The following is a 12,676-nucleotide window of genomic DNA, read 5'->3' on the forward strand; positions in this document are numbered from 1 at the left end:
CAGGACTCTGCTCCCACAGATGTCTGCCTCTCTCTTTCCCTCGCTTCCTTTTGGCCTTCACTTAAAATGCCATCTCCCACTGACCTTCCCTGGCCAACCTCCGCACTCTCTGTCCCTGTTGCTTATATTGCTCCACTTCAGCATTTGTAACCACTAACATTTATAATATTTAAGTTTTTAAATTGTTTTCCAGCTGTAAATTCCAAAGGGGCAGGGATTTTGTTGTTGTTGCCCCTGTTCCTCCACCCCCCATTGTGACTACTGTATTCTCGGCCCCTAGGACAATTTCTTGCAATGAGTGGATACTTAATAAAAATTTCTTGATTGGGCTGAAACCGGTTTGGCTCAGTGGATAGAGCGTCGGTCTGCGGACTGAAAGGTCCCAGGTTCAATTCCGGTCAAGGGCATGTACCTTGGTTGCGGGCACATCCCCAGTAGGGGGTGTGCAAGAGGCAACTGGTCGATGTCTCTCTCTCATCGACGTTTCTAGCTCTCTATCCCTCTCCCTTCCTCTCTGTGAAAAATCAATAAAATATATTTAAAAAAAAAATTCTTGATTGGCCCTGACTGGTTTGGCTTAGTGGATAGAGCTTGGGCCTGCGGACTGAAAGGTCCCAGGTTCAATTTGGCCAAGGCCACTACCTTGGTTGCAGGCACATCTCCAGTAGGGGGTGTGCATGAGGCGGCTGATCAGTGCTTCTCTCTCATGGATGTTTCTAACTCTCTATCCCTCTCCCTTCCTGTCTGTAAAAAAATCAATGAAATATTTTTAACATTTCTTGATTGTATAAACGATGGAAAGATAATAATCGGAGGTTTTATGTCTCCCAGTTTCCTCAACTGTGAATCTGAGTTGCCTAGTCGGCCTCCTGCTGTTTCCAGAAGAGGATGCTAGACCCAGAACCAGATCCCACAGGGATCAGCGAGGTCGGGGAGCGGCTCACACCTGAGGCTCACACTTCCCAGACGCAGTGAAGGAGCCTGGGTCCCCACGGGCAGCAACACACACACACACACACACACACACACACACACACACACACACACACACACACACACACACACACACACACACACACACACACACACACACACACACACACACACACACACACACACACACACACACACACACACACACACACACACACACACACACCGCCGCACACCCCGCACCGGGTCCCAGGGGACTAATCGCCCCGCCCCGCCCCGCCCCGCCCCGCGCACTTCCGGTCCCGCCCCGCCGGCCTCCCCGCCCCGCCGGCTCCTGGTTTGGCCTGCGGCCCGGGCGGAGGACCAGGGGCCGGCGCCGGGCGGCCCGGAGGAGCCGGAGAAGCGCAGCATCTGGACCTCCGGACACAAAGAGCGGCGGCGGACCGGCGGGAGCCCGGGCCTGGCCGGTGCCCTCGGGCCGCGTCCCTGGGACCCGCGCGCGGGCGGAGACGGAGGATCCCCGGCTGCCCAGGTGAGCGGGGTCGGGGCGGCCTGCGGGGCACACGTGCGGGCCGGGGCCGGGGTGCGGGCCGGGGCCCGGCGCTCCTCTGCGGGGGCCGCGGAGCCTGGAAGCCAGCAGGTGGGAGAGCGTAGGTGCCCGCGCCCCCGGACGGAGCGGAGACGGGTGAAAACCCGCGGTTCTCCCGCGCCCCGCCCCTCCCCGCGGCGCCCGGGGGCTGCGCTGCGCGGGGTCCGCTCTTCCCTCGCTCCGGGTGTAGGGGCTGCAGGTTCGGTAGGTGTGACCGGGCGTCCCGCCTCTCCCGTCCCCGCGGAGGGCTGGGCTGGGTCCCTGTAGAACACCGGGTCCTGCGGGAGGCCGGCTGCGTGGCCAGCCTTGCTGATCCAGGTCCTCCAGAACGGCCATTTCTGAGGTGCCGGCGCCCCTGTGAGCAGAGTTCACAGGGTCCCGGCCCCTTTGCTGAAGCGGACCTTCCCCTCCCGGGGTGCGATCCTGGACGGGGCGGAGCCAGTGTTTCCATTGGGAGCCCGGGGGTGAGCCTCCGTGGCCTAGGTGCATGTCTGCAGCCTCTTTGCTCCCCAGATGGTCCTCCTTTGACAACCCTACCCCTGCCAGCTCCAATCCTTCAGGCTGCCCTGGTCACCTGCAAAACGTGAGGATCCCAATCCTCCGACAAGCCGGATTGTTCCATAGAATCATCTCCTGTAAATAAGATTGCATTCCACTGTACTACTAGAACAACTTTTTAGGATGTACCTGTTTCCTTTTCTTGCGTTAGGATTTTGCACTTTGAAAAGCAGAGAAGTGCGTCTTATCTATTGTGCTCGTCGTTTGGCAGAATCGCCCCTTCCCTCACCACAAAGGCCGCGTAGGAGTCTTTTCCATCTCTGTAGATGTTCCACTCTCATAAATATGCCCCTGGGCGTTGTTAGGAGCTCCCTGTAGGTCTGTGTGTTTGCACAGGATGGAAGCGAAGTAGGAGACTTAGGCCCAGCTATGGAACAGGGAGGCAGGGAAGGGGGTCGGCGGAGAACTATGATGGCTTGGAGAAGGCTCAGAGGCCCCATCACCAACACTGTTAATAGCCGAAACCGGTTTGGCTCAGTGGAAGAGCGTCGGTCTGGAGACTGAGAGGTCCCGGGTTTGATTCCCTTCAAGGGCATGTACCTTGGTTGCGGGCACATCCCCGGTAGGGGGTGTGCAAGAGGCAGCTGCGTCGGTCTGGAGACTGAGAGGTCCCAGGTTCGATTCTGATCAAGGGCATGTATTTTGGTCCCCGGTAGAGGTGTGCAGGAGGCAGCTGGTTGATGTTTTCTAGCTCTCTATCCCTCTCCCTTCCTCTCTGTAAAAAATCAATTAAATGTATTTTTTTAAAAAGAGAGAAAGAGTGTGTGTGTGTGTGTGTGTGTGTGTGTATATATATTTAAAAGTATGTGTTTATTAAAAGAGAAATGCTAAGGCAGTTAGAGCAGCATGCTATCACCATGGTGCCCCTGTTGTTTGATTTACAAATCATTCTAGTGGTTTAAAATATTACAAATTTAACTGGTCTCTATTGGCAAACCAAAGCTGTTTTGCCACAAGGGTGTATGTGTTTAATTATAGTTCATATTCAATAAAAATTAGAGGATAATCATTTTCGCAGAATAAGAAAACAACATTTTCCAAAGACTTGAACTTCAGATAATGGTTAATACCATCAAATTAGAAAGAGAACACTTTATGGAGGAAAAGTTAGGCTTTACGTTTTTAAAAAATGAGGAGTTTATAAACTTTGATGGAATACTATTTCCCCTAAATCATTTCCCTCGGATGTGGTGACCTGACACAATCATTTGCTAACAGCATTTGTAAATCCTTAGTGTTAGTGCATCCTTTGTTCTGAGTCCTTAAGAATGCTTGGTGGTGGACAATAGAGTAACAAAAGAACTGTGAAGTATATTATCCATAAGTACTCAAGGTATTTAGATCTTGCCCTTTTTAAAAAATATATTTTATTGATTTTTTTACAGAGAAGAAGGGAGAGGGATAGAGGGATAGAGAGTTAGAAACATCGATGAAAGAGAAACATCCATCAGCTGCCTCCTGCACATCCTCCACTGGGGACGTGCGCACAACCAAGGTACATGCCCTTGACTGGAATCGAACCTGGGACCTTTCAGTCTGCAGGCTAACTCTCTATCCATTGAACCAAACCAGTTAGGGCTAGATCTTGCCCTTTTATGGTGATTGACTTTGTATACTGGTTTTTTTATTTTATTTTTTCTTTGAAGATTAAGCATGTGACCTTTGAGACTTGGGGCATCTGAGAGGTCCCTCTGGTCACACTCTTTCTACTTTGGATACTTAGGTTTGGGTTTTGCCATAAACAGGTTATCTTTTCTTCCCTGGCTCAAGAAAGATCTAGAAAAAGGAGCCAAAACACAGTGTCCTGGCCTCACTCCTGACCAGAGGCAATGGCGCCCTCCAGCCTGGAAAGGCATTTGCAGTGCTGTGGCCCCTTCCTTGTTCTCCAGTTCCATAGTCATTCTGTAAAGGTTGCACCATAACTAGATTTGGGTTTAGCTTAGTCCTTGGTTTCAAGTACAAATTAGGAATTCAGGCTCAAGGCCAGAGATTTTGTTAATCACAAGCAAGAGGCCAAAACTTTGGGTCAGACTACCTGGAGCTATTTGGGGGGTGGGGTTAGCAGAAGGATTTTGTTTCCTCATCTTTGGGATAAAGTTGAGCCTCCTGGTGAGAGTTCCCCACCAAAGGATTCTGACTGTGGTCTAAACCGTGGGCAGAGATGTCTTAGGAGCATGTTCTCTATTTTTATCTTCTTTTCACAGAAGTTGGAGCATGCTTCTGGTGCTGCCTATATATATATATATATTTGTCTCTCTCAATCCTGGATTGTCCTCTAGGCTGTAGGGATAAAATGACTTCTAGCTTCTCAGCCTGACTCACTGTGTGCCTTCAGTTGAAATCATTTGTCAGATAAACCAAAGTCCTCCCGGTAATTCTGATGCACTCAAATCTGAGAAGCTTTGGCCTATACCAGTTTTTATTTTTTTTTATTTTAAATATATTTTATTGATTTTGTACAGAGGGGAAGGGAGAGAGATAGAGAGTTAGAAACATCGATGAGAGAGAGTCATCCATCAGCTGCCTTTTGCACACCCCCTCCTGGGGATATGCCTGCAACCAAGGTACATGCCCTTGTCCGGAATCGAACCCGGTACCCTTCAGTCACCAAGCGGACACTCTATCCATTGAGCCAAACCGGTTTCGGCTGGCCTATACCAGTTTTTGTGCGTTGACTGTTATTTTGTATTTCATTAAGCAAAACTGATAAATCTTTTTGTGTTATGAGAAACACTCTTTTAATTCAGTTACCTTATTTGGAGATCTGCTTTGTTTACTAAGTTAAGATTTTGGTGTGTTGGAGTTTCTCAGAGTGGTCATCTTTTTTTTATTATTGTTAAATATCTGAAAGGAAATCATTCTCCACAGTTTCTAGATTTTCAGGGATCCAGTGAGGAATTTTACATTTGTGGATGTCCATCAGTTAGTATGTTTTTAGCTGCCAGTCTCAGATGAAACAAATGGAGAGGTCTGGAAGGAGAATCCAGGGCTTCCGGATGGGCTGTTTCCCTGCTGAGCCAGCGGTTGGGGGCTGAGTTGCTCCTCTTCTGCACGGTGTCAGATTGGTGGCAGCTGTCTCACTCACAGGTGGGACGAGAGGGAGGTTTGGCTTTCGTAGTTCTCCCTTTAGAAAAAAACACGTTTTTCAAGTATAGTTGACATACAGTATTGTATTAGTTTCAGGTGTACAACATTGTGATCAAATATTTAGATGACTATTGGGGAAGTGATCTCCCCAATAAGCATTTAAAAAAATATATATTTTATTGATTTTTTTTATAGAGAGGAAGGGAGAGAGAGAGAGAGAGTTAGAGACAAAATCAGCTGCCTCCTGCACATTCCCTACTGGGGATGTGCCCACAACCAAGGTACATGCCCTTGACCAGAATCGAACCTGGGACCTTTCAGTTCGCAGGCTGACGCTCTATCCATTGAGCCAAACTGGTTTCAGCCCCAATAAGTCTTGTACCCATCTGACACTATTGCAGTATTATTGACTATATTCCTTTTGCAGAACTTTACATCCCCGTGACTATTTTCATAAGTGGCAATTTGTACCTCTAGGTCCCTTTCACCTTTTCACCCATTCCCTCCTCAACTTCTCATCCATCTGGTGACCATCAGTTTGTTCTCTGTACCTATGAGTTTATTTCTGTTTTGATTGTTCTTCTTTTTCCCTCCAGATTCCTTATATAAGTGAAATGATATGGTATTTGTCTTTATCTTATTTTACTTAGCATAATAACCTCTGGTTCCATCCATGTTGTTATAAATGGTAAAATTTCAACATTGGCTGAGTAATATTCTATTGTATGTGTGCCTCATATCATCTTTATCAATTCATCTATTGATGGTCATATAGGTTGCTTCCATATTTTGGTTATTTATATATATAAAAGGCTAATGTGCAAAGTGTCCCTTCAGAAGTTTGACAGGGAGAACAGGGAGTTTGATTGCTTGCTATAACATGTGCTGACCACCAGGGGGTGACGTGGAATATGGTGGTTGACCAGTGGAGGTGGTGGTGGGGCACTGAGGGAGCGAGGTGAGGAGGAGGGGAAGCAGCGAGATGGGGAACCTAATCAGTCCTGATTGCTGTCCAGGACTAGGGACCCTACCTGTGCCCAAATTTCATGCACCGGACCTCTAGTTACAAATAAAGCTGCAATGAACATAAGAGTGCATATATTTTTTTGAATTAATGTTTTGGATTTCTTCAGGTTAATACCCAGAAGTGGAATTTCAGGGTCATAAGGTAGTTCTATTTTTAATTTTTTTGAGGAACCCCCATATTATTTTCCATAGTATATACACCAGTCTGCATTCCCACCAACAGTGCATGAGGGTACTTTTTTCTATATATCCCACAAGCACTTATTGTTTATTGATGATGGCCATTCTGACAGGTGTGAGGTGATATCTCATTGTGGTTTTAATTTGCATTTCTCTGGTGATTAGTGACATTGAGCATCTTTTCATATGTGTTGGCCATCTGTATGTCCTCTTTGGAGAAGTGTTTATTCAGCCCTCTGCCCATTTTGTAATTGGATTGTTTTTTTGGTGTTAAGATGTATAAGTTCTTTATAAATTTTGGATATTAACCCCTTAGCGAATATATTCTCCCATTCAGTAGCTTTTCTATTTATTTATTTATTCATTCATTCATTCATTCATTCATTCATCCATTCATTCATTTTTGTTTTCTTTTTCTTTTGATGATAGTTTTCTTTTCTGTGCAAAAACATTTAGTTTGATGTACTCCCATTTTTTATTTTTTATTTTTTTTCTCTGCCCAAGTAGACATATCCAAAAATATTACAAAGAGTAATGTCAAAAAGTTTGCTGCCTATGTTTTGTTCTAGAAGTTTTATAGTTTTAGGTCTTCTATTTAAGTCTTTTATTCATTATGAGTTTATTTTTGTATATGGAGTGGTCTAGTATCATTTTGCATGTCTGTCTAGTTTTCCTAACACCTTTTATTGAAAAGTCTGTCTTAATCTCATGTATAGTGTTGCCTCCTCTGTCATAGATTAATTGTGTATATAGGCATGGTTTTATTTCTAGGCTCTCTGTTTCGTTCCATTGATCTAGATGTCTTTTTTTTTTTTTTATGCCAGCAACATACTGTTTTGATTACCATAGTCTTTGATTATCATAGGTATAATTTGATATAAGATAATATGATAAATTAACTTTGTTCGTTCCCACCCCCAATATTGCTTTTGCTATTTGGGGTCTTTTGTGGATCTATATGAATTTTAAGATTATTTTTTCTAGTCCTGTGAAATATACCATACAGTATTATATTATACTGGTATTTTGGTACATTTTGCATTGGAAATGTAGATTGCTTTGGGTAGTATGGACATTCTGATTATGTTAATTCTTCCTTTGCATGAGTATGGAGTATCTTTCCATTTATTTGTATCTTCAGTTTCTTTCTTCAGTGTTTTATATTTTTTTGAGTACAGGTCTTTTACCTCCTTGGTTAGATTTATTGTTTTTAAAAATATATATATATATATATTTTATTGATTTCAGAGAGAAAGGGAGAGGGAGAGATAGAAACAGTGATGAGAGAGAATCATTCATTGGCTGCCTCCTGCACTCCCCCTAGCAGGGATCGAACAGAGGACCCTTCAGTCTACAGGCCAATGCTCTACCCACTGAGCCAAACCGGCTAAGGCAGATTTATTCTTTTTCATGCAATTGTAAATGGAACTGTTTTCTTAATTTCTATTCCTGATAGTTCATTATTGGTGTATAAAAATAAAACTAATTTCTGAATATTAATTTTCTGTCATGCAACTTTACTGAATTTATTAATTCTGGTGTGTATTTTTTTGTTTTGTTAATATATTTTATTGATTTTTCACAGAGAGGAAGAGAGAGGGATAGAGAGTTAGAAACATCAATGAGAGAATCATCAATCAGCTGCCCCTTGCACACCCCCTACTGGGGATGTGCCCGCAACCAAGGTACATGCCCTTGACCGGAATCGAACCCGGGACCCTTCAATCCACAGGCCGATGCTCCATCCACTGAGCCAAACTGGTCCCAGCTCTGTGTGTATTTTTGTGGAATATTTAAGTTTTCTATATATGGTATGTTATCTGCAAATAACAAGTTTTATTTCTTTTAAATTTGGATGCCTTTGCTTTTTTTTTTTTTTAAAAAAAATCTGATTGCAGTGGCTACAATACTATGTTGTATATCTATTTACATGCAATACTATGTTGTATGTTTATTCAATACTATGTTGAATAAAATTGGTAAAAGTGGAATTCTGGGCTTGTTTCTTCTTTTATCTTGGCAAGTCCCAAGACTGCTGACTTCTTTGTTTAGTGTATAAGATAAATTGTCTCTCTACTTTCTCCCTCCCCCTCCTCCTGCCCTAGCAGCTCTCTTTCCTGCCCAACATTCCCCTCTCAAGTGATACCATCCAAATGCTTTTGGGGTTTTTGTTATTTGTCCCCCAGACATCATCTGTCCTTGAGTTCAGCTGGCACAAATGGCATTAATTGGGTTTTTGTTCTCTATTTTCCCAGGCCAGGGTGATTCAAGCTATGTATTCTCTGGTTAAGGAGGACTGTATAAACCATTTGTTCTCAAGTGTCCTTGAGAAAGATAATGTCTTGCAATTCACAAGCTGCCTGCAAGCTGCCCAAACTGCTTGGCCTTGTTTAATTTTCTTGTCTCAGTTTCCCCATTCCACGTGCCCTGGAATTTCCCTAGTTTCTTACTATCCTGCCACAGATTAGAGAGTAGTATTGCATCAAGGCCATATTTTGATAATTGTACTGTGACTATGTCCTTGAATTTAGTAAATACATACTAATTAGGGATAAGAGGGCACAGACTCTGAAACAATCTGAAGCTGAGGGAAAGAAGGGCAGAGAAAGAGGAGAGAAAATGATAAAATAGACATGATAAGTAGGTCAAAAAGAAAACAGTTAATTGGAGAAATTAGCTGGGTAAAAAGGGTATTCAAGAATCTATCATACTGTTCTTACAAGTTTTCTGTAAATTTGAATTTTTTTTCAGAATAAAAATTTACAAAAACGAATGTCCATCCTATATTCACTGCAATCTAAATACCTCCTACCAATAAAATAAAAAGCTCACTGTAGCCGAAACCGGTTTGGCTCAGTGGATAGAGCGTCAGGCTGCAGACTGAAAGGTCCCAGGTTTGATTCTGGTCAAGGGCATATACCCTGGTTGCGGGCACATCCCCAGTAGGGAGTGTGCAAGAGGCAGCTGATCGATGTTTCTCTCTCATCGATGTTTCTAACTGTCTATCTCGCTCCCTTCTTCTCTGTAAAATATCAATAAAATATATATTTTTTAAAAAAGCTCACTGTATTTTATCTATTCTAAGGTGCATCTTTTTTTTGTCATCTTATAAACATCTTCAGATTTGGGATACATTTTTAAATTAGTACTCTTAGCATTATGTCAGATTTTGACAGCAATTTGTCTTTTTTAGTCATTTGTTTTAGAATCAGTGGCATCTTGGATTTATGAAATGTGGTATTTTCTTTGGCTTCGTTGTCCAAAGAGGTGGTGGTGGTGGTGGGACAGACAGTTCTTTGAGTAGCTTCATCATTTTCAGTCCCTCATGCTCACATCTAAGCTGCTGACCAGATATCCAGCTCCCTTTGCTCATCCCCACCACCATGCTTCATAGATATCTCAAGCTCAACAGATTTTAGACTGAATTTCTATTTTTACCTCCATTAATCCCAAAATGCCCTTCCTCTGTGTTTCCTGTCTCAAGTGAAACATGCTTTTTAGCCAGTGCCGATTCCAGAATGTCCTTGTGGAGGGAGTGGAGGAAACTGTGCAGGTGTTCATGAGGGAGATGGGGTGGTGTTACCAGACTAATGAGATCTATCGAAGTCCAATAAGACATGAACAGGAGTTTGCAGCAAAGGAAGTAAGGGTTTATTGTTAGGAAGTGGTCCTTGCTTGGAGACACAGGTAGGCTAATGCTAAAGGCCTTTCAGGGGATGGGTAATACGGGGAAAAACAGCATCGCTTCATCTGGTTTCTTTACTTTTGATATTTGCAAGGACCATGTTTTATAGAACGTGTGGTGGCCTGATTCTCCCGGGCTCACCAGTCACTGCAGTGTTTGAAACTTCAGTTGTAGTGTATCAAGTCTCATTAGATCTTGAACACCACTCTGTCAGATTGGAAAAGGTTCTTTCCTAAGTGTTTTTCGTACTCTCTAGTTCCACTTGACTCAGAGGAAACTTAGCATCAGCCCAGGATTTGTAATATATTATTATAATTTATTTTGTTTGGCATGGACTTCAACTAACTGTAATAGCAAAATACAGCCATTTCCCCATGGCCTCGTTTCTTGGACTGCCTTATTTTTTCTACATTTAAGATGATTCATTCTAGGCATTCTGAATGTGCTTTTTAGGACCATTGAGTTCTTGGTGTTGACATTGACCTTCACGTGGGCTCATCCTTTAGAAGTAGAAAACCCAAATATTCAGTACATTTTTGGAATCTATGGACTTTTAAATATATAGTGAGAGTTAAGAAGACTAAGAGTGTGTGATTGATGTGCCTTTAGACTCCTATTTGCATGTCTGGAATTCAGATGAAATTTGGGATAATACTGAGAAAGGAGTGAATTGTTCTTAGAGTTATAGGCTATGCCACTTTATTCTTTCTTTTTAAATATATTTTTATTGATTTCAGAGAGGAAGGGAGAGAGATAGAGAGTTAGAAACATTGATGAGAGAGAGTCATCTGCCTCTTGCACACCCCCCACTGGGGATATGCCCGCAACCAAGGTACATACCCTTGATTGGAATCGAACCCGGGACCTTTCAGTCCCCAAGCCGACGCTCTATCCATTGAGCCAAACCGGTTTCGGCTCACCATCTTGACATGGGGGCGGGGGGGGGGGGGGGGGACCCGGACCTTTGACCCTGATCCTTCTTCCCCCAGTGAGCTCTGGAATGCGATCAGCCCACAGCTAATCACGGGATTCCCATTACTTCTCTCAGCTGGGTCAAGTCACCCTCCTTGTTAACAAGTCCTGGCATCAGAGCCGTATTGTTCCTGATCCTTTGATCCAGGGGTCCTCAAACTTTTTAAAGTGGGGGCCAGATCACGGTCCCTCAGAGAGCTGGAGGGCCGGACTATATGAACTACTAATTCCTACTGTAACACCTCGGCTGCGCTCACTGCCCAAAAAACTTGGCGGGCCGGATCAGACTCCTCTGCGGGCCGCATGTGGCCCGCGGGCCGTAGTTTGAAGACCCCTGCGCATTCACACGTTTTTACACCTCAGGAGATTCCAGCACAGAGCTTGGGGGAAGAAAGGCATGGAGGGTAACCCTCCTGTGGGTGCTGCCCAGAACAAGCCTTGCATGTACCTTGTGTAGTAAACGCTTAATGTCCTGAGGTTGTTTGCCTCTCTCCAGTCTCTCAGCCCTGGGACATTTTATGTAACATTTGGAGTCAGGTATTCATGGGAAACAAAAAACCCAAAACTATTTGTAACAAATAATCCTAAATTCTATATGAAGCCATAAAAGACAAATGAATAGCCACAGCAATCTTTTAAAAAATATTTTAAAAATATATTTTATTGATTTTCTATAGAGAGGAAGAGAGAGAGAGAGAGAGAGTTAGAAACATTGATCAGCTGCCTCCTGCACACCCCCTACTGGGGATGTGCCTGCAACCAAGGTACATGCTCTTGACTGGAATTGAACCTGTGTCCCTTCAGTCCGCAGGCTGACACTCTATCCACTGAGCCAAACCAGCTACCGCTAGAGTTGAAGGGGGGAAGGGAGAAATAGAAACATCAATGATGAGAGAGAATCATTGATCAGCTGCCTTCTCACTCATTGGCCCCGTGTCTTCTTGGAATTTAAGCACCTTTTCTCCTGTAAATGCGCAAAGCCCAGTCATCAGCCATATGTTTCCATGGTCACCTGGTGACACTGGAGCACTGCATGCTAGCTTTTCGAAAACCATCAGGTAATTCTCTTGGATAGTATGTAATTAAATAGTCACCTCTCCCCAGTTAAGGGAATTTCAGGTTTTATTTTTTTATTTTTATTTTTTAAAAATATATTTATTGATTTTTTTTACAGAGAGGAAGAGAGAGGGATAGAGCGCTAGAAACATCGATGAGAGAGAATCATCAATCAGCTGCCTCTTGCACACCCCCTACTGGGGATGTGCCCACAACCAAGGTACATGCCCTTGACCGGAATCGAACCTGGGACCTTTCAGTCCGCAAGCCAACGCTCTAGACACTGAGCCAAACCGGTTTCGGCGGGAATTTCAGGTTTTAAAAAGGAGGCCATGAATACTTGAGTTCACAGACCTCCTGAAATCAGTTGAGGGCAACTTGACTGGCTTTGCTGGTGCCTTGTTAGGTCCTCGGACAGGAACAGTGCACCCTCTCAGTGGCTTTCTCTGGGTACACATGTGTGCGGACTTTCATACATGAAGAAAGGTCATCTTCTCAGGGAGGCCTTTCCAGTCCACTCTATTTAAAATTATAAACCTTTGCCCTAGCCAGTTTGTTTCAATTCCTGTCAAGGGCATGTACCTCAGTTG

The 12,676-nt window shown here is 43.9% G+C and overlaps 1 protein-coding gene across 2 annotated transcripts in view; it reads left to right on the top strand.

Moving 5' to 3' along the window:
• The first annotated feature begins 1,297 nt into the window (after positions 1-1,297).
• NINL (ninein like) overlaps positions 1,298-12,676 on the top strand; it is a 92,587-nt gene continuing 81,208 nt past the window's right edge. For both annotated transcript variants that reach the window (XM_084887085.1, XM_084887084.1), the window contains exon 1: positions 1,298-1,465. The gene's annotated coding sequence lies outside the window, so the exon portion shown is untranslated. The remainder of the gene's footprint in view (positions 1,466-12,676) is intronic.

This window comes from Pipistrellus hanaki (assembly GCF_964339955.1).
Source record: "Pipistrellus hanaki genome assembly, chromosome: 6".
Lineage (NCBI taxonomy): Eukaryota > Metazoa > Chordata > Mammalia > Chiroptera > Vespertilionidae > Pipistrellus > Pipistrellus hanaki.